Source organism: Equus przewalskii, chromosome 1 (assembly GCF_037783145.1).
Source record: "Equus przewalskii isolate Varuska chromosome 1, EquPr2, whole genome shotgun sequence".
In the NCBI taxonomy this organism is placed as follows: Eukaryota; Metazoa; Chordata; class Mammalia; order Perissodactyla; family Equidae; genus Equus; species Equus przewalskii.
The window spans coordinates 134,240,986-134,261,034 of NC_091831.1; the positions used below are offsets into that span (position 1 = coordinate 134,240,986).

Here is a 20,049-nt window from a genome sequence, read left to right on the forward strand (position 1 = left end):
GACCTGGGCGTTCAGAAGTCATCTGTATAGAACACCAACCACAGCATTTATTTCAAGAAAAAAGGGGAATCGCTAGTTATGTTGCTGCTGAGGTTTCAAGGAAAGGAAACTGGCAGGAGCCACACATCAGGATTAATCACAGACTATTGAAGAGAAAAACGACTCGAGCTTCTGAAAGCAGTAGCTGCTTTCTGCAGGAAGAGAAAGAATATTTGACTCCAGCGGAATAATTCATTATAAATTGAGGAGTCATTTGGGAACTCAAAGAGCTCATCTTTCTTCCCTACGGGAACAGAAGAGACAAGCAGCTCTCTGCTAAAAGTTTCTCACGTCGACCAGCTAAATTTACTATCCTTTAACGTATTTCCAATTCACAACTAAAATAATTTTTAAAGTATAGGCTTGCTATGTAAAGTAACTTAAAATGTTGGTCATGAAGCAAGGGACTCAGATTATAGAGTTAAAGGAAACATTGACAGAATAGTCTCCAAATTACAAGATTAACCGGTAGATTTAGGAATGACTCATGTCTCATGAATTTTTGCTTCCATTAATGTTTAATTTACTTTCAACTAAGGAAAGACAAGACTGTCTGGATTCAAACCTAGCCCCACGACTTGCCAGCCCCATCACCTTGAACAAGTTACTTAATCTCTCTGTGCCTCAGTTTCCTCAACAGTAAAACAGGTTAAGAATAGGGTTATTATAAGGACTAAATGAGTTAATAGGTGTTGGGTGCTTAAAACAGGACCAAGCACTATAAGTGGTATACAAGTGTTACTACCATTAATTTTTATATTTTCTGATGTGGATGCAGAATTCATTTAAAACTATAAAATTTAATCACACAATTTGCAGATATAGGATAGACTATCTAAAAACCAGAATGTGTTTACTAAGATTATGTCAAGTGAGGATGAATATCGGTTTTGTAGGTACACACGTGCACAAACTCTTTTTCCTTCCCTCTCTCCTTCTCTCTCTCTCATAAGTAATTTAAATCACTCTAGAACATAGTGTACCAATGATCCTAGGTTCTCTTGGTCCCAAAATGATCCCGTCAAAGACGTGAAATATTACTCTTCTTCCAAGTATTTCTAAGGACCCATTTAAAAAACACACCCTGAAAAGGTATATTTGCTTTTCCTATTTCAAAAACCTGCTGGAACCTTTCCACGGCACATTTGAGCCACAAAGTGGATGGTGTTCAAACACCGACTCTTTTCAACCTGTAGCAGAGGAGGCATGCTGAAATTTTACATTTTCCTCCAATTGTGAGCACAGAAAGCTTTTCATTTTGTTCCAAAGGAAATGATCTTACCACAGGTCAATGATATCATCACTGTCTGAATAAAGTGGGCATCCGGTGGCATACAGAGGGCTAAATGCTAAAATCAAGATATAAAAATTAAAAGACTCAGAAAGCAAACCCTTAAGCCAAGGAATTATAAGCAATATCAGCACAACACAGTGGTAGTGTGCTAATTCTCCCTACCCCAGTAAAAAGGCTTTTCAATACCCACATGCCTTTGCCTTTCCACGTGGAAGAGAATTACACTCAGAAATACAACTACAAATAATTCTTTCATCTCACCAACAAGCACATTCACACTTTTCTACTAACACTAGCCAATCAGATCGAAAATCCCTCTCATTACTATTATCTGTGGTTTTCTTCCTATCATCAGAGTGACATAACTAAGATAGCAATTTTCTGATTTATTAGTCCAGGGTATCAAAGAACCCTATTTTGCTTAAAAAAATAACTGTTTATTCTATACTTAGTAGACTTTAGGACATCTGGATACCTCTCCACTGAAGCCACATCTATAAAGACAGCTAAGTCACGATGGTAGTTCCTGTCTGCCCCACCTTCGATCGTAAAGACCTTATTCAGCTCTATTATCCAGATGTGGCACAGTAGGCTTCAGTACGAGATGGATGATGAAGAGGAAGTTTCACACTCAGATTCTTAGCAACGAATTAGATGCTGGGAGCTCAAGGGAAAAGTGGAAAACGGCAGCCATATTTTACTTGCAAAATGAATTTCCAGCAGAATCTACTTTCTTGCTGACTTGGGCTGTTTGGTTGGGTTTGGGCACTTCATCGAGTTGTTTTGGGTCTTGATCGAAACATTCATTCATTCTTCAAATGTGTATATGACTCTACCATGGGTAAGACTGTGCCAGATACCAAGGGAGATTAAAAAATGACCTTAGTTCACTCCTGGACTTTTTCCTTACACAATCTCCCCTCACACACAGAAAAATGGCATGCCCATCCCCTCACAATACCACATTTCTGCTAATGCCCACGTGAGGGCCCTGGTTTCCTCTCCTTCAGCCCCTGTACACTAAGAAAATACTCATTATTTTTATTATAAAGGTAATACATATAGTGATTTTTATAAAATTCAAGCAGTCAAGAAGGGCATTTGTGGGGGCCTGGAATTGGCCACCCCAAGATATCTCTTTGGCATGATGATTATTTGGGGCTCATTACTTTGCAGACAGGAAAGCAACTGAAAAGTAGAATTTACTTACCCTTTGTAAGAGACATTTACATTGTAAAGGAACTCTCCATCTGTAAAGATATCTCCCTCTCTGTACCAGGAATAAGGGAAGATGACCTTGTCTCTAGAAACTCTTGATCAATGGGGAAGGCAAGGACTTGAATCTGCATAAAAATCTTATTCCTGTTTCTGGTAACCTCCTGTAACTGACTCCCCCCAACCCCAACATCCTCCTTTGTCTTTAGATATTTAAGGTGGGGGCTTCAGCCACTTTGGCGAGTTGCTCAGCTTGCCTGATCTCTCCCACGTATACACGTTGTAAAGCTTTGTTTAAATTTCTCCTGCTATTCTGTCTCATGTGAATTTAATTCGTTCTCCGGCCAGACGAACCCAGAGAAGGTAGACAAAATGTTTTCCTCCCCTACGGCATGAAGTGAAAAAGAAACTTTCCCTCCCAACCATACCACTAAACCCACAGCCCAGAAATAACCACATTTCTTGGGACTTCTAGAAATTTATATTCGCAATCAAGAATTAAGTCCTTTTCTAAACCAAAATGGGATCTCCGAATACATACTGATTTGCACCTTGATGTAAAAAAAAAAAAAAAATTAACAGTATATTTTTTAAATTTTTCTTTATCAGTGCTTACAGATTCGCCCAAGTCCATAACATGCATATACCTTAATTAATTCAACCAGTCCTCTATTGAAAGATATTTAGGTTATTTGCTGTGTTTTGCTATTATAATGCTGCAATGGATATCTTTGCATGTTTGCTAGCAGACTTGTGCAGGTATATTCACAGGATAAATTCCTAACTGTGAAAAGGCTGAGTTAGGGGATACACATTCTTAATTTTGAAAGATAATGCTGTGGCTGACACAAGGGCCACCTGCCCACAGTAACTGCCACTTTCTCCCTAGCCAGCAAAGCTCCAGTTTCGTCCTCTCTCTTCCCAGTGCCCATGTGCTTCAGGGAAGGCTGGCCCCCTTTCTAAGTCCAACATGGGTCTAAGCAAGCTATGGGAACCCCATCTTCCAAAGCAATTTATTGGTTTAGTGCGGGCATGTGACCTATTTTTGCCAAAGGGGTATGGAATTTCTGTGGGGGGTGGGAGGGGTCCTAGCAAAAGTTTCTCTGCTTTCCTCTCTGCTTGCCTCTGGACATCACTGTGTGTGAGGATACAGGCTGGAGAAGTGGCAGCCACATTGGGACCATGAGGAGATACACTTGAGGACAAATGTCAAACACTGAGGCTGACAAAGAGGAAAGAGAAAATGCATCTGGGTCTTCCATTAATTAACCCCAAATGGTAAAAGTAACCATTTACTTGCAGATGAATTATCCCCAGTGTCAAACTGCTCTCCAAAAAGAAATCTGCTGGATTTCTAATCCCACCCACAGCACGTAGGAAAGTATCTGTCTCCTCACACCTCACACACAAAGTTTTAGTCCCCTTCTATTCTCAGTGCATTTTACTTAACGGCCAGAACCTTTTCTTCCTCAGAGAGTCCAGCAGCTCTTTACTAAACAAAGGACACAATGCAAAATGTAACACAAAGGCTGCTTGCCCTTGGCCAACACTTCGTTCTGCTCCTCCCAGGGCATCACACTGAGACTCACGGTTCACCCAGCTCCTCCAGGAAAGCAGGCACTGTTATCATAGGGCTGGGATATACTCTAATGCCTCAGAGCCAGCCACGCTCTGCCTGCGCTGGGACAGTCACAGGGGTGTGGAAGGACAAGCCCTGGACTGGAACTGGATGACCTAGCTGGGACCTGCTACCCACGAGCTGGTCGACTGAAGAGAAGTCCACTAACCTCTCGAGGCCTATTTCTTGAGATCTGAAAGGAGGACTCTGGAAACGAAGACCCAGAGTCCTTATACAGATGGGGACAGGGTTCCTGAAGGCCCAATGATCAACTGTCACTGGCTCTTCAAGGCGGGACTTAGGCTGATTCCTGCACATCTATGCTGAGAGAGGACCACAGGAATGGAAAGCCGACCTCCTAACTTCGGCCCTCTTAGTCCTCTTTGCTCTCTCTACCTGTCAACTCTCCTGCCACCACAGTGGGCAGCCCGTCAGGTCATGACTACTGACCAGAAGAAAACCCAGCCCGTCACTTCTGCTCCTCCCACAGAGAAACAGAACCTCCCAGGAGCACCATTTCAGTGAACGAAGATGAAGAGATGTTCAGCTAGCCAAGAGTCAGTGAGCGCCAGGCTAATTTATAGTATTACTAAGGCCTACACTGGTACCTGAGCAAAACGTCTATGATTCTGCACCCAGCTGGCCCAGGTTTAGCAAGCTCCCACAAGGCTGGCCTGACCCATACTTCCTTCTGCCCCCTCATTCATTCTCTACACTGTGGTGGACTGGGTCACTGTTCCCAACACTTTACTCCCCTATAATGGGCTTATATGTCCACCTTCTTTGCCATGTGACTTTGCAGTACCTCCCACTAGAATGGCCAAGTATGCTTCCCCTCCCAGTGATGTTGGGCTTGCCCGTGTGATTTGCATTGACCAATGGAATGTCAGAAGTGACAATGGGGTGGTTATGAGCCAAAGCCTTAAGAGGCATTGTACATTTCCATTTGCCCTCTTGTGTTACTGTGATCTGCCATGACACAGGCATGCCCTGGGTAGCTGCTGCCCCTTCAGCCTGGGCCCCAGAATACCCACATGTGGAACAGACCTGAAGCCAAACAGAAGCTGGAGTCTAGCCTGGCCCAGCCAAGGCCAGCCCAGGTCAACCAAGCCATATCCCACTGACAGATGAACAAATAGGAAAATAAATGTTTGTGGTTGTAAGGCATCGAGATCAGGGATTGTCTGCACACAGCAAAACCTAATACAACCAGTGTAAGAGCAAATATCACGTTTGCCTGGCACATAATAGACATGCAAAAATAAAATATCCGTGCTTATCTTAAGGAGGGCTTAATTCATTCATCATCCCAGCACATACAGAAGCCACTACACCGGACCCACAGGAAGCTGAGCAAAATGAAAAATACAAAAGTAACTAATGCCATGTTTTTCTAGTCTAGCAAAACTCCAAGCTTCCTAAATCCTGCTGGGGGAGAGGGGTCTGTGTTGACAAAGCTTCTATTCATTTCGTTCATTCATTTATTGTCCTGGGTTAAATCACAGAAGGGATGAACCTCAGCATCTGTGCATTTAAGGGATCTGATTCTTATATGTATTGACGGTGAAATCTACTTCCTTACACAAATGTCCTATTTATTTCAAAGACAGTTATTTTTTAAAAGAAAGAACTCGTTATTTTTTAATGAATGCCTTTGTTCTATTAATTTTCATTTATTCACTCAACAAACGTTTACTGAGCACCTCTGATCCCCTAGGCCTAGGATGTGTAGCTGTGCTAGGAAGCAGCGCGCACAATTTCTAGCCCTAACCCCTGGCTGCCCAGATGCAGCCACTGACCACAAAGGAATCATATAAAGTATAGTTGACATATTCATGTTAGTATCCAAATTAAAAAAAAAAAAACACTCCCTATAGTTTAACTCCAACATGATGTTAGCATTTTACTTTTAAAAGAATTGTATTTCATCTGCAAATATGAAGATTTCACCACCCCTGCTCCTTTTGTGGAGGACAGTACAGAAGACAAGTTTCAGCCATTTCCTTCTTCCATTCCCCCTCCACAGAGTTGTGGGAGCCTCGTATGTTTAATTACCTTTGGCATGAAGTCTTCTCAAAGTTCTTTTGGAAGTCTAAATAAATTATATCCACTGGTTTGTCCTTCTCCCCACCCGTATTTTCTCCCTCAGAGAACTTTAATAGATTCATCAAGCATGATTTATCCACCTGCAAGTCACGTTTTTTTAAGGCTCCGGTAATCTCACCCTGTCCCATGGACGGCACAGGCCTGGGGGGACGGGGGTGGGTTCAATCTGAAAACAAGGAGCATTTCTATGATTCTAAGTGGGAATTCACAAAAGGGAAGTGTCAGAAGAAGAAAAAGAACACACACATAGACACCTCCCTATCCAGATACCATTCTAAGCACTTTAGACATAAGAACTCATACAACATATAACCCTGGAGCCAGGATCTGGACAAGGCAGACCGGACAGTCCAGTGCCAGAGTCTACGCTGGTGACCGCCACGCACTGCAGCCTCTCTATGCATCCCAACCCGTGCCAGTGACTCTGGATTCCCACCCTCCTGTCCTGGGCCAGTGCAGCGAGGATTCCCAGGAAATCAGCACACAGGGAAGGCATCCTAGAGCGTCCTTTATTTCAGGACGCAGCTTTTCTCTGGATACTCCTCTGTGAGAAATCCTACAGTTTCCCACAAAAGGGCCTCTGTCAGCCCCGCAAGGCAGCCAACATCCTGCTTCCTCTTGGCGGAGCCTACTCACCTCTCCAGAACCACAGCAAACAGCAGAGCCTCCTCAGCCATCAGGGCCCAAGGCCTCCCTAGCACAGGAAAGCTCCAGATCCGGCCTGGAGGCTCAGGCCTCGCCCTAAGGACCCAGAATCTTGGACTTCCTAAGCTGCTCTCCTAAATGCCTTCATCTCTTCTCACTGAAGCCCCCCCCCACCAACCTGGCTACTAAGGTCAGAATTGCCGGGAGGGAAACAGAGAGGAACACATCACCCCCTTTCAGTTTCGTCTCTCTCCAGAGAGCTGGTTTTACATCTCTAGGCCACTTTAGGCCTCCCTAAATCTTCTACTAGCGGTGACTGAAGGCAGAGGGGGGAGGATGGAGTCAAGACTGCGTCAATGACAAGCTACAAATCCGGCCCAGGCCTCCACCTGGAAATCTAAAGCAAAGGATATTATTAAAGTCACAGGTTAAGGATCGCTCACTCCACAGCTCCTCATTTAGAAGCCCGCAGTGGCGTTCAATGTAAACACTTCCCAAGAATGCTTTAAAACAGAGGGAGGTTTTCATTAAACGACTTAATTGAGGGCCACTTCTCATCTGTGGAAAGCTTTTAAACCGAGGAATACAGGGGCCTGGCGGGGGTTTTCCAGACACTTGTTTTTCAAAGCAGCCGTGCTGTCCTGGGGAAACGAAGCACACCTCCAGGGCCCTGCATGCTCCTGCTGCTAATTCTTCAGCAGAAACAAAATATCCAATAAGATGTGCTCCCCAGCAGCACCACGAACCTGGCCTGAGAGCTTCGTTCCAACGTTCATTTCAAGGGTCATTAGGATCCCTGGATGGGAAAAGTGGAAAAAATAAGGCTGGCTAAAAGGGACCAAAATAAATGAAGAAAGACATTTTAAAGCTTGAAAACGGGACTCAATGTGGGAGAAGAAGCCTGATGGAACTGTGGCTTGAGTGGCTCTACAAGACACCAGGTAAGAAGGAACGAAGTATGCTGCCCAGGTGAACCTGGAGTACATTATGCTTCGTGAAAGAAGCCAGACACAAAAGGCCACATGTTGTAGGATTCCATTTATATCAAATACCCAGAATGGGCAATTCTACAGAGACAGAAAGTAGACTAGTGGCTGCCAGGGTCTGGGGGGAGGGAAGAATGTGAAGTAACTGCTCAATGGGTACAGAGTTTCTCTTTGGGGTGATGAAAAAGTTCTGGAATTAGATAGTGGTGGTAATTGCACAATGCTGTGAGGTACCTAATGCCAGAGAACTGGTTAATGAAGACCACTTTAAATTGGTTAAAATGGTCGATTTTTTGTTGGGTGTATTTTACCACAATAAAATAAAAAATGATGCCAAGAACTCCAGAAAAATCCTTTTTCAGCTCCCAACCCAGGAGCAATCCCTCCCTCACCTGAGTAAAAATATCCTTGCTACAGGCCAAAGCAATAAATGATGTTATTGTACCAATAACACCTCATTTACTGAGCTAAGCTTCCCACGTGCACCATGCACTTCTCAACGACCCGTCACTCCCCCCCCCCCCCCACACACACACCTGTCCTCAGGTGAGTGGCGTTACCGTGAGCCTCATTTACAAGTGAGGAAACCAAGGCACAGGGAGGTCAAGGAGCTTGCCGGGGGTCACACACCAACAAGAGAAAAGTCAAGGATGAACCCAGAGGTAGGGGAGCAGGCGGCTTACACCCCGACTCAGGCTCTCAACTACGGCCACACTGCCTCTGATGGCACGCTCCGCTGCAGGCACGTTTCCTGGGCCACTCTGCCCGAAACACAGATGGTCTTTGGCTATTGAGCCCTAATCTTTCTTTAGTTGCATTTACCAAGTGACCACTTACGAATGAGGTTTCCTGAAAACCACGTTCAAAGGCACATGCGCCACCTTCACGTGTGAAGAGCTACTTCATTTGTGGAGAGCTGATTCACACAGGCGGATTTATTTTATTTAGTCCTGGGGACAACATGATACGACAGGAGGGTGAGGCAATTCCCTGTCCTTTTACAAGGAGAAAAGCTCGCCTCACAAGGGCTGTAGCTGACCTCAGGCCACACGGCGGGGGCGGGAGCCTGGCTTCCTCTCCAGGGCCCCACCCGGCTGTCTTCCTTAAGAGGCTGACATCCTCAAGAGCCAGGTTTAACTACCCCGAGAGGTTAAGGGACTTTTTTTTTTTAAGCAGATAAGTTATTTATATGTAAATTTATATGTATTATTTATATGTAAATAGATGCAAGCAATTACAAATGAAGATCAGGAGCACTTCCTGGGGAGGAGAGTAGCTACTCCCACACTTCAGGGGCACCTGTGGGGTAACCCAGAAGCATCAATAAAAGGTTACATTCCATTCCCCGCACCCCACTTAAGAAAGGAGGGCTCTGTGTGACTGGCCGTAGCTCCTTTTGATGAGAGATGTTAAAAACAACCACCGCTGGTGGCCGTTTCGGCCGCGCAGGGTTCGCTGGTTCGGATGTGGCAGGCATCCCACATAGAAAGTAGAGAAAGATGGGCACGGATGTTAGCTCAGGGCCAGTCTTCCTCAGCAAAAAGAAGAGGATTGGCAGCAGATGTTAGCTCAGGGCTAATCTTCCTCAAAAAAAAAAAAAACCACACCACTGTTTGTTAGAGGCTCCACCTTGCCAGGGACCACTGACATTTGAGGCCACATAATTCTTTGTTGTAGGGGCTGTCCTTATAGGGTATTCAGCAGCATCTCTGGCCTCTACCCACTAGAAGCGGGCAGCCACCACCGCTCCCCAGTCATGACAACCAAGAATGTCTCCAGATGTTATGTCGCCCAGTGGGGACCCTGTTTGAGAGCCACTATACTCTCTCAAAGAGATGTGGCCCTAACAATTCTGTGAGGTAAGCACTACACCCCCATGTTACAGATGAGGAAACAAACCCAAAGTGGATGAGGAACCCGCCCAGAACACCATACTCCTAGTGATGGACAAATGTAGCTTCCAGTCCAGGTAGGGGAGACCCAAGGCTCTTACCCCCGGTGTGAAGAAGGAACAAGAATACAGGAGAGAGAAGTACTTTCTCCCAGCTTGTGGATGGGAGAAATGTCAAGCTGCGCCATGCCCTAGGAAAACAGACGGTGGGCTTGAACCTTCCCGGTGTTTGGTCCTCAACTCCAAAAAAACATGCTCGGCTGGCTCTGCCGGCAGGAACAGCCCCAACAACGCCTGGCAGTCTGGAGGGCCTCCTTTACTCACAGAACAAGCTGCATGCCCTTCGAATAAGACATACTTTAAGCACAGACACAAACAAAAGATCACTGGCCATGAGAACTTGAAATACATTTTTAAAAACAGGCTTGTATCAAGAATTCTCTCTGATTATTGGTGTGAAAACTTGTCCTCATACTCCCATCCTTCTTAGCGCTCTTCTGTTTAGAAATCACTGCGGCTGCCAGAGAGAAAGAGATGAAATACAAGCACGTGAAGTTTCAAAAGGGCTGGCTGACTTCCATCCTTCCTTCCACAAAACTTTACTGAGCATCTATTTTCTGCTGGACACGGGGAGACGAGGTCAGGGGAGAGATTTCTCCTCTTTATAGGTCTGTTTACAGGTTTGTGGGAGTTCAGACACGTAAACAAGGGCACTGATGGTGTCCTAATTGTTGAGGTAAAGGCATAGACAGCAGTCAGTAATCTGATGAAGAAATGACTGAGTAGGTAAACTGAGGAAGAATGAAGAGGCAGGGCAGCAACCAGACCTCTGGGTCTAGAGAGGCCATCTAAGGCAGTACCAGCACGGCTCAGGGCCACACAAGTGTGAACCCTGGGTCCTACCACTTGGGAGCTACACAACTTTGACAAGTTACCCAACTGCTCACAGCCTTGAGTCCCTCAAGTGTAAAATGGGTTTCCGATAGGTCCTGTCCCATAGAGGTGCTATGACAAAGCTCTCCGACAGGGTTGGAGGTGAGTGCTCTATAAGCATTTGCTATTGTTATGAGAATTGCTGATCTTGGGTAGATCTCCTGGGAAGTCTGGAGACCCTCTCTCTCTTTGGTACCCCACCCAGCTGCCTCACACCCAGGAAGCGGACTCACAGCAGGTACCCAGACCTGTAGTGAGAGGTGGTCACGCCCTGAGCAGACCAGATGTGAAGAACCAGGTAATCAATGGCTCTGCTCACCATCCCCCCCTACTCTCGTCCTTCTTTTCTCCCTCTCTCCCATCTTACACTCCTCCACCCCCACCCCCCAAAAAAACACGGTGGGCCCAGGGCAGTGCAGACAGAGCTGAGCTGCTCTGGCTACATCTGGAACAAAGGTATTCAAGTCCCAAAGCTGAACCTTACAAGTAACAGAAATCTTAAGCCTGGTAAACCCCACCCTGCAGCCCCCTTTGCAAATTCTTCTCTCTTATCAGTGCCTCCATTCTTTCTCTATCAGCTCCTCTCCAACTCCTAAAGCTTTCACTGTAATCACCCCTCTCAGTAAACTTTCCAGGTTTTTGATATTTGATTAGGGCAAGGACGGAGGCCAATCAACTTTTCAGCTGCTAGTGTAATTCTGAGCAAGTCACTGTCTTTAAAAATCTCACGGACAAAAATGCTGGAGAATCAAATCTTTTTTTTAAAAAAAGCTACCAATACATCTACCACAAAGCTCAAGGATATAGCTTAGTTCACAGGACATATTAGAACCTCTGCACAACTTTGAAAACTGGGCCATTTCTTTTTCCTTTGTCATCAAATCCAGAGAGCAGCTGTTTAGAGTCTGAAACCCTGAGCTGGAATCCCCGAACTTCCCCTTAGTACCGCTCCAGACCTCACCAGGTTCCTCACCCGGGAAATGGCAGGAACCACACCGATGTCACAGGATCCCTGGGAGAAGTCATGGTCCCAGTGGGTCCTCTCTCCTGAATACTCTATAAATTTGCAAGGGAAAACAGTGCCTGTTTCAAATGCAATAAAATATAAGGATAGAAAGCCAGGGGAAATCAGAGGTAAAAACCAAAAGAATTATTGAAGCCAAAACTAGAAAATCTTGGTTGTCTTGCCTCAATTCTCTAGCAATGAGATAAGCAATAGTGAAAGATTATGAATAATAAAGGAGCTTTATAGACCTAAGAAAACTACAGAGTAACAGCCTGAACCATTCTGTACTCTACCTAGGGCAAGCAGAACCCCCTGAGATGGGGCAGCAGGGAAAAAACGCCCTAGGAACAAGGAGGCTGCCAGCCAGGCTGGCAGGAATAATCCACATTCAGGACAACCGCCCTGTGCCCTAATCCCAAACACTCGAACTCCAGGACGACCCTCCACTGAGTCCCCTGGAAATGTTCCCGGAGCCGAGGCTCCTCAGGTGGAAATATTGAGCTGGAGCCCACTGTAGTAATGAGCACGCATTCAGTAACCCTGTTTTAAACTCACCTTTACTAATTATAGCTCCACACGGCCTCCGAGCCCTTACGACCTGTAATTTTAAGAGCTTGAGGTAATTACAATGCACCAAAGTTTTGTTTTTGTCACAAGTACCACATAAACAGGAGGGGAACGTGCACAGCTTCGCTCCGCTCCAGAAAGTTCAACGTTGAATTTTGTTTTTAACATCTTACCTAACGACCAGTTATCTACAGAAATTCAGAGGTTTGCAGAACTTGCAGAAATGTGGAGATAATGTCTCTCTAACCTAGGATTTGGGATCCATTCAGAGCCTTTCTCAACAGCCAAATCTACCCTCTCCATTAAAAAAATCCAGAAAAGTAGGATTTCATAAAATTTCCCTTGGGATGACAAGCCGGCTGTGATCTTTAGTCTAATATGACACATCATCTAGTAGAGGAAAACTGTCAACCAACCCAGACCCAAGGAGACTGTGATGTTAGAAAAACAAGGCACTGAAAACACAGTTCCTTCATCAGTTCCGCTTAAGGGGAGATGGAGCAGTGGAAAGAGCTTAGCTTTGTCTTCAGATAGACCCAAGTACTCTCGAACCTCAACTCTGCCACTTCTTCGGGGGGCGGTGATCCAGCACCTCTCTGGGCCTCAGTTTCCTCATCTGTAAAATGAGGCCCCTGCCACCTGCCTTTCAGGAACGGACGGGTTCAAAGTAATGGAAGAGAGTGCTGAGTGAGACCTGGCACTCAGAAGACGGTCAATAAAAAATGGTAACTACTCGCACAACCCTGCGGTTATTAGCCCGATACGGCTCTTTGAAAGCCGCTTCCCAAGGGAAAAACAGTGTGAAGTCCAGTTTCAGTCTGTCCAAGGAAACCTGAGCTAAAGTGACAACAGTACGACAAAGGACGAACGCCCACACGCTGCCTGCAGTCATGGACAAGGCACAGAGGCTTGCTCTCTAAGGACGTGACGCCCTGCACCCTGCTCCCAGCTCTGCGGCAGAGGTAGCCACTACCAATTAAGCTTATTTTGCCAGTTACTGACATGCCAAAAACGGGTCCAGCCTCATTCTCCACCAGCTTCCCAACCCCGGGGAGTACCCTGCACTCCTCGGTTCGGTACTCTGTAAGCAAAATGTATCTACCAGAATCGGGCCTCCTCTTTCTCCACCGCCCACCTCTCCGCCTGATCTGTGCACAAACCCTTCTCTGTCCTCCGGCAGAAAAGTGTTTGCAATCCGTCATTTAAAACTGGATGTAGGGACCTAATAAAATAACTCCTAACTTAAACCCAAGGAAAGCTTTTCTTGTGCCTGTTGTGCCAGTGAATTGAGGTGTGTACCCGGGTGAGGCTAGTCAGGGGGTTCCTGGCTCCTCATGTTCTTTGAGCTCATCGTGATCCTAAGAGCTGTACGCATGGTTTCCATCTCCACCAGATGGACTCCGTAAGGCAGGGACTGGACCCTGTTTACCATGAACTCAAGGAGGAAGACAGAGCTTTGCCAATAGTGGGGACTTGATAAGAATTTGTTAAATGAGTGAATAAAGAAATGAAACAATAGGGCCGGCCCAGTGGCACAGTGTTTGAGTTTGCACGTTCCACTTCAGCAGCCCAGGGTTCGTTCACTGGTTCAGAACCCCAGGTGTGGACCCATGCACCACTTGTCAATCCATGCCATGGCAGGCATCCCACGTATAAAGTAGAGGAAGATGGGCATGGATGTTAGTTCAGGGCCAGTCTTCCTCAGCAAAAAAAAAAAAAAAAAGAGGATTGGTGGCAGATGTTAGCTCAGGGCTAATCTTCCTCAAAAAAAAAAGAAAGAAATGAAACAACAAAAGCTTGGGGTGAATTTATGATGAAGCACTCTCTCCCCCAGGGACACTGGTTTGGCAGATGGACAGTGCATGAAGCGGGAAGGCAAAGAGGGGCTGGGATGGGGCGTTCAACTGAAAACTCCAATAAGCTTCTCCTACGGAAAGCCAGTCAACCCTGGTGCTATTCCCATCAATCCTTTTTTTTAATTTTTTTCCTTTTCCACTTTCAGGGTTCTCACATGGTAACTTATTTCTTGATAACAGCAATGTCACGTGACAGAATAAAGTAAGTGCCTGGTCATTCAGGGGAAATTACCCAATTTCAATTCCCCTTGAACTTTGTTTTTCTCCTCTGATGCCAACCTCTCAGCCATTTCACTGCCCTTTAGTGCCGGGATCAGAGGAGGAAAAGAAAGAAAAAGCACAAAGTCAGTTGTGTTTTTTAAAGAGGTCAATGGCATCTCTTAAATTAATAGGTTTCAGGGAGAAAGGGAGTTAAGGAGGCCATTAACTTCTTTAAACCACCGGTACAGGCAAATTAACTGTCCCCACTTGAAGAAAGAAAAAAAGGAAGCCAATAGGGCAGTTTATTCTTAACACAAATCAACACTCAACAGTCTTCTGAATGCTATATACTCTTTCTCTAATGAAGAAGCCCCTCACCGAGTCTTTCTTATTTTTCTTCACTTTCTTCTAATCACTTTAGAATATTAGAGTTGCTCCCCCAAAGTGAGAAATATTTCCATAAAGCTGTTTAGGTCCATATTAAACACACTTTTTCTTTCTTTCCAGAATGTACTATTATATTCACAGTGTAACCATTGCTATTTTCAGGCGCAACTTTTCAGACACCAAGAATTCAAGAGCATCCTCAAATAAACATTTTTCCCCAAAATGGAGACAAGATTACCAAGTTAACAAACCATTCAATAATGGCTTCATTTTGTGGCCTGGTCCAAAAAAACAAGAAAAAAAATCAACAGTAGGAAAACACTTTCCATATGGTCTTGTTCCCCAAAGGTTGAGGGTTTGGGTCAGGGGCCACCCTGTGAGACCATGCACTCCACATAACCTCCATTCTCAAGCCAAGACAATTAAGACGTATCCCACAGCAGCCCCACTTCCAGCAATTGAATACAGCGATAGGAGCAGCAGATGGCAGTGGAAGGTGGGAAAAAGAGAAAAACTGATTGGGGCAAAACGCTACAATTTTTTATTTTTCAAAATGAATGTTCTTTTGACTCATTTTAGGAGCTAGAAATGAATATAAACATTCTTCCACCTCTGGAGGGCATTTTCTTAAAAGTATGTCACGACACCACTAATAAAAATGCATCATGGAGGGTCAGCACCTAAGAAAAAATAAAATCCACTGGTTTATGGCCAGATAGCCACATCCAGGTGGGGATCTAATACAAACATCATACTTAGCTACAACAGTAAATTAACCAAAATCCCAGGAGACTGTCACAAGAATAACATGGACACTGAAAATACACTTTCTTAATAAAATATATATGATCAATCAATAGATACATATGTTTAATTTTTCCTTGGTCCTATTTCCCTATCATTTTTAAAGATCATTTGACAAGTGGCTGAGGTCTCACCTCAGATGTGCCATGCTACCAGAAGGCACTCATCCTCTAACTCAATATTCTGTCAACTGTGCTGGGCTTAATCACACATCGGGAAGAAGCTGAAGCCACAAATGCATGCACATTAACACAGTATCAACCACAAAACCTTAAGGATCTTGTTTGCTTACTTTCTTGAAGGAAAATTTCCTATATTTATGCAAAATTGTTATCTGTGATGGAAGGTCTCCAAAAGCTGATGGATTCCTAAGGTATTTTCCTCCCTTTAATCTGAAATCCTTCCCAAACGGACATGTCAAACTATCACTTGGTTTTCCCTGAATAGGACAACGCTGTGTTATAACCTTGACACCTCCAAGGACTTCTCGGCTTTAATTCCTACACTCCCACCTCCTTGGCAGAAAATGCCCAGGCAATATTTACTGTAAACAGAAAAGCAGAAGCAAAGGGAACTTCAGAAGACGGGCACCATCTGCAGTGTAAGGCTGGAAAGCAGCAACAGGCTCTTTAGGAGGAGAGGTGGGTTACAGAAGGCAGAGGCAGGAGTGCCCGAGACGAGCTCTCTATTAGGGCTGATCTTCTCCAGTAGTTCAAAAAGCGGCTGTGGGAGCAAGTGCTCAAGCAGACTTTCTCCAGTGTGGCTGCACATTAGAATCACCTGGCTTTTTAAATTCCACTGTCTAGGCTGCACTACAGACAGAGTGAATCAAGATCTCCAGAGGTGGGACCTGGGCATTAGTATTTTCAAAAACTCTCTAGGTGTGCAGCCAAGTTTGAGAACCAATCCCCAGAAGTCCCAACGTGTTCTAACAGCGTGTGGTGAGCAGCATGAGCAGCGTTGGAAAGGCACGGCTTCCCTGGGGTGAAGGGGTACACACACAGTAAATACACAAAGTTTTAAAAAGTCCTGTGTAACTAACTCCAGTATGACAGCCAAGCACCTGTCTGGAGGCCAGACAGTGATGCAACCGGGAAAAGTCCCTTGGAAAGCTAGACTATGTGCCATCGTGAGACGGGGGCTTTCAGGACGACCCGCCTGGACCAGGAAGGCCAGGAAGAAGGGGGCGGCCACAAGCCCTTTCTTTGCAAGGGATGGTCTGGACGAGCGCGCCGAGAAATTAAGTAAAACAGGGTGGGACAGGGACGGAGGAACCTGGCTCGCTCCTAGCTGTCACTCGAGCCCCAGGGTCGAGGTAGGGGTGCGAAAGCGGCCAATCCCTCTTCGCTAAAGTGAGGTCCTGGAGACCCTGCCCCAGGCCTGGCCCCGGCGCGGGTCCCCAGGGATCCCCACCATCTGTTCGGCACGTCCTCCTGGCAGGAGCCCACCTTCCAGCCCGAGGACGGGCGCGCCGAGGGCGGACGCGCGGGCTGAGCGCGGCGCACCTGGCGGAGCCCCAGCCCTGCGGGTCCCGCCGCCCAGGCGACACCTCGGCTCCCCGCGCCCGCCGCACTTACCACCGCCGCCGCCGCCTCCGGGTCCCGCTCGCGCCGCCGCCAGCAGAGTCCGGCCCGAGTGCAGGGGCCGCGGCGCCGCCAGGAGGCCGGGCGAGCCCGTGCCCCGCCCTCCGGGGAGGAGGGGCAGGGGCCGCGCGGGGCCAGAGCCGCCCGACCAGCCGCCCCGGCTGCGGGAGCCCGGCGCCCAGACGCCCCCTCTCGGGCGGGCCCGCCCCAGCCCTCTTGTGGCCCGGCCGCGCCCCCCTGCTCTCCCCTGGCCCCTCGCGCCGCCCCACGCCGCTCGGGATCCGTTTCCCCGGGCACCCCTACCTCACCCTTCTCGGGCTCACCCTCCGCCCCCCGCCAGCACCTCTTCCCCACCCTCATCGGGCCTCACACTCCTGTGCAGCCGCGCTTTGTCCTCACCCTTCCCCAGATCGGAATGTCCTCCCACCTCCCCTCTGGCATCAGCGGTATGTTTCACCTCTAGCCTCCCCCTTGCCCAATTCCCCGTGCCCAGGATGCCCGCCCTGTCCCTTCTCCACAGCCCCTGAGTCCTGTCTTCTCCTTACCCTTCCGGGCAGACTTTCTCTCCCCAACTACTCAGAAACTTAGAGTGTAACTTTCTTCTACCACAATCAAATCTACAAATATTTATGGAGTACCTACCGTCTAGACACGGGGAGAAAGCTAAAAGATTATAGTCTCCACTTACAATCTAACAATAATAAATGTCTGTCCCTGTTAGGGAGGCGGGGGAGTGAGGTGCCCAAGGTCACACAGCTGATGGTAGTAGGGCCGGAAGTAGAAGCCAGATTTCTGGGATGTAGTTTAGGCCCCTTCCAGGGGAAACTGCAAGATGCTGCCGACCGGCTGTGAGAGCTGGAGGAAAAAGGTTTCATGTCCTCATCTGGAAATGAGGAGCAGGATACCCACCCCACCAGTTGCAAAGATTATCTGAGAAAACAGGTATGGAAATGTCACACAAGTGTACTTAATAAGTAAATGTTTGCTGACATAGAGAATGAAACAGAGGCTCGAAACGTCAATCATTTAAAATAATATAAAAAAGACTAAAAAGTAATAGCGAATGAGAGAAAATGTTTGCAAATCATATATCTGATAAGGTGTTAATATCCAAAATATATAAAGAACTCATACAACTCAAGAGCGGGGGTGGGGGGGAAGGGGGGGTGGCAGGAAACAATCTGATTAAGAAATGGGCAGAGGATCTGAATAGATAAGAAGACACTTACAGATGGCCAACAGATATGTGAAAAGGTGCTCAGCATCACTAACCATCAGGAAAATGCAAATCAAAACCACAATGAGATACCATCTCACACCTGTTAGAATGGCTATTAACAAAAAGACAAGAGATAACAAGTGTTGGTGAGGCTGTAGAGAAAAGGGAACCCTGTGCACTGCTGGTGGGAATGTAAATTGCCGCAGCCACTATGGAAAACAGTATGGAGGTTCCTCAAAAAATTAAAAATAGAACTACCACATGATCCAGAAATTCCACTTCTGGATATTTATCCTAAAGAAAGCAAAATCACAGTCTCAAAAAGATATGTTCACCACCATGTTCACTGCAGCATTATTTACAATAGCTGAGACGTGGAAACAATCTAAGTGTGCATCCATGGATGAATGGATAAAGAAAATGTGGTGTGTATATGCAGTGGAATATTATTCAGCCCTAGAAGGGAAGCTGCATCATGGAACACTTCCTGTGGCTCTGCTGTGAGGATGTAGTGAACGTGGGTAACAAAGAGAGCGCGGAAGGGCATTCGTGGAACGTGTGAGCAGACACAGAAGACAGGAAGCAGGAGGAAGTGAACAAAGCAGAAAATAGTCAACTGGTGTATTTGGTTGACATGGAGACGCTGTGCTTGCGAAGAAAGACGAGGACTTTTGTTTGGAGCCTTTGGAAGAGCCTGCCTTAGTTTGGGTTGCCCTGAAAGTGGAGCCTGAGGCAGGACTTGGGGCAGGCGGTGTATTTAGAGGGCAACCCCGGAAGCAGGAGGGAGGGAGCAGGAAGAGTGAGATGGGAAGGAGGAAGCCATGATTAGAGTGTGTTACTGAGACTGGTGCTGTGTATAGTGGGGCCTTGTAAGAAGTTGCTGAATGCCTCCTCCCTCCCCTGGAATTGACAACCTGAAGGGCAGGGGGCTGGAGTATTTCTCCAAGGCTCCAGCAGGGACTGCCCTTGGGGGCTACACTCCCTACCCCAGCTCCCATTCTGAGAGGGCTGCTTGGGACAAAAGTGCTCACTGGAGGTGGGAAGCTGTCAGCACTGGCACTGAGTCTGCACGGGACTGTCCCAGCAGCCCTCCCACGGCATGGGGCAGCTGGCAGCTTCTCTCGGCACCATTCCCCCTCTTCGCTCCCTCCAACACCAGCTGTTTCATAGTGGAGCAACTCTGGCAAGATACCTCCTCTTGAACAGCTTTCCCCAGAACCCGAGAGGTCAGACTTCCAGCAAGTTCCACCGGCCTGCCACCACAGCCATGCCCTCTCCAAAGAGGCCTGGCTCTGAGCCAGGGCAGAGGGGAGGCTGTTCCTTGGGAGCCCAATCTCACTCTTAGACCATCCACACTTACCATGTGAAGTTAAGAATCTCTGTCTCAAACTGTTCACTTTTCCAAGTGTTCACTCATGTAGGTGCTAAGGGAAGGGACTTAAACATCAAACAATTATATTAAGTTTCTGTTGGAAGTTCTGGAGTCCCTTGGGCAGGCAAACTTGCTAGGTCTTCCTTCTGCCTCCAGAAAAAAATCTAACCCCTTGGCAAGGTGTGGATAGCCCCTCGTGCTCTGGCCCAGCCTGCGGGAACAGTCAACGTGGCTGCGTCCCTGCCCACCCCACCCCCTGCTCTCAAGGCTCCTTCATCTAGAATACCCATCCCTTTGGCTCCAATCTTCAGAGGGTCAGCTCAAGTC

General features: G+C 46.8%; 1 protein-coding gene across 3 annotated transcripts in view; it reads right to left on the reverse strand.

Moving 5' to 3' along the window:
* The window catches only part of CGNL1 (cingulin like 1), a 153,316-nt gene extending 136,052 nt beyond the window's left edge, over positions 1-17,264 (reverse strand). For 2 of the 3 annotated variants that reach the window (XM_070623804.1, XM_070623787.1), the window contains exon 1: positions 17,126-17,264. The gene's annotated coding sequence lies outside the window, so the exon portion shown is untranslated. The remainder of the gene's footprint in view (positions 1-17,125) is intronic. The other variant, XM_070623798.1, reaches the window with a different exon arrangement.
* Between the last annotated feature and the right edge of the window lie 2,785 nt (positions 17,265-20,049).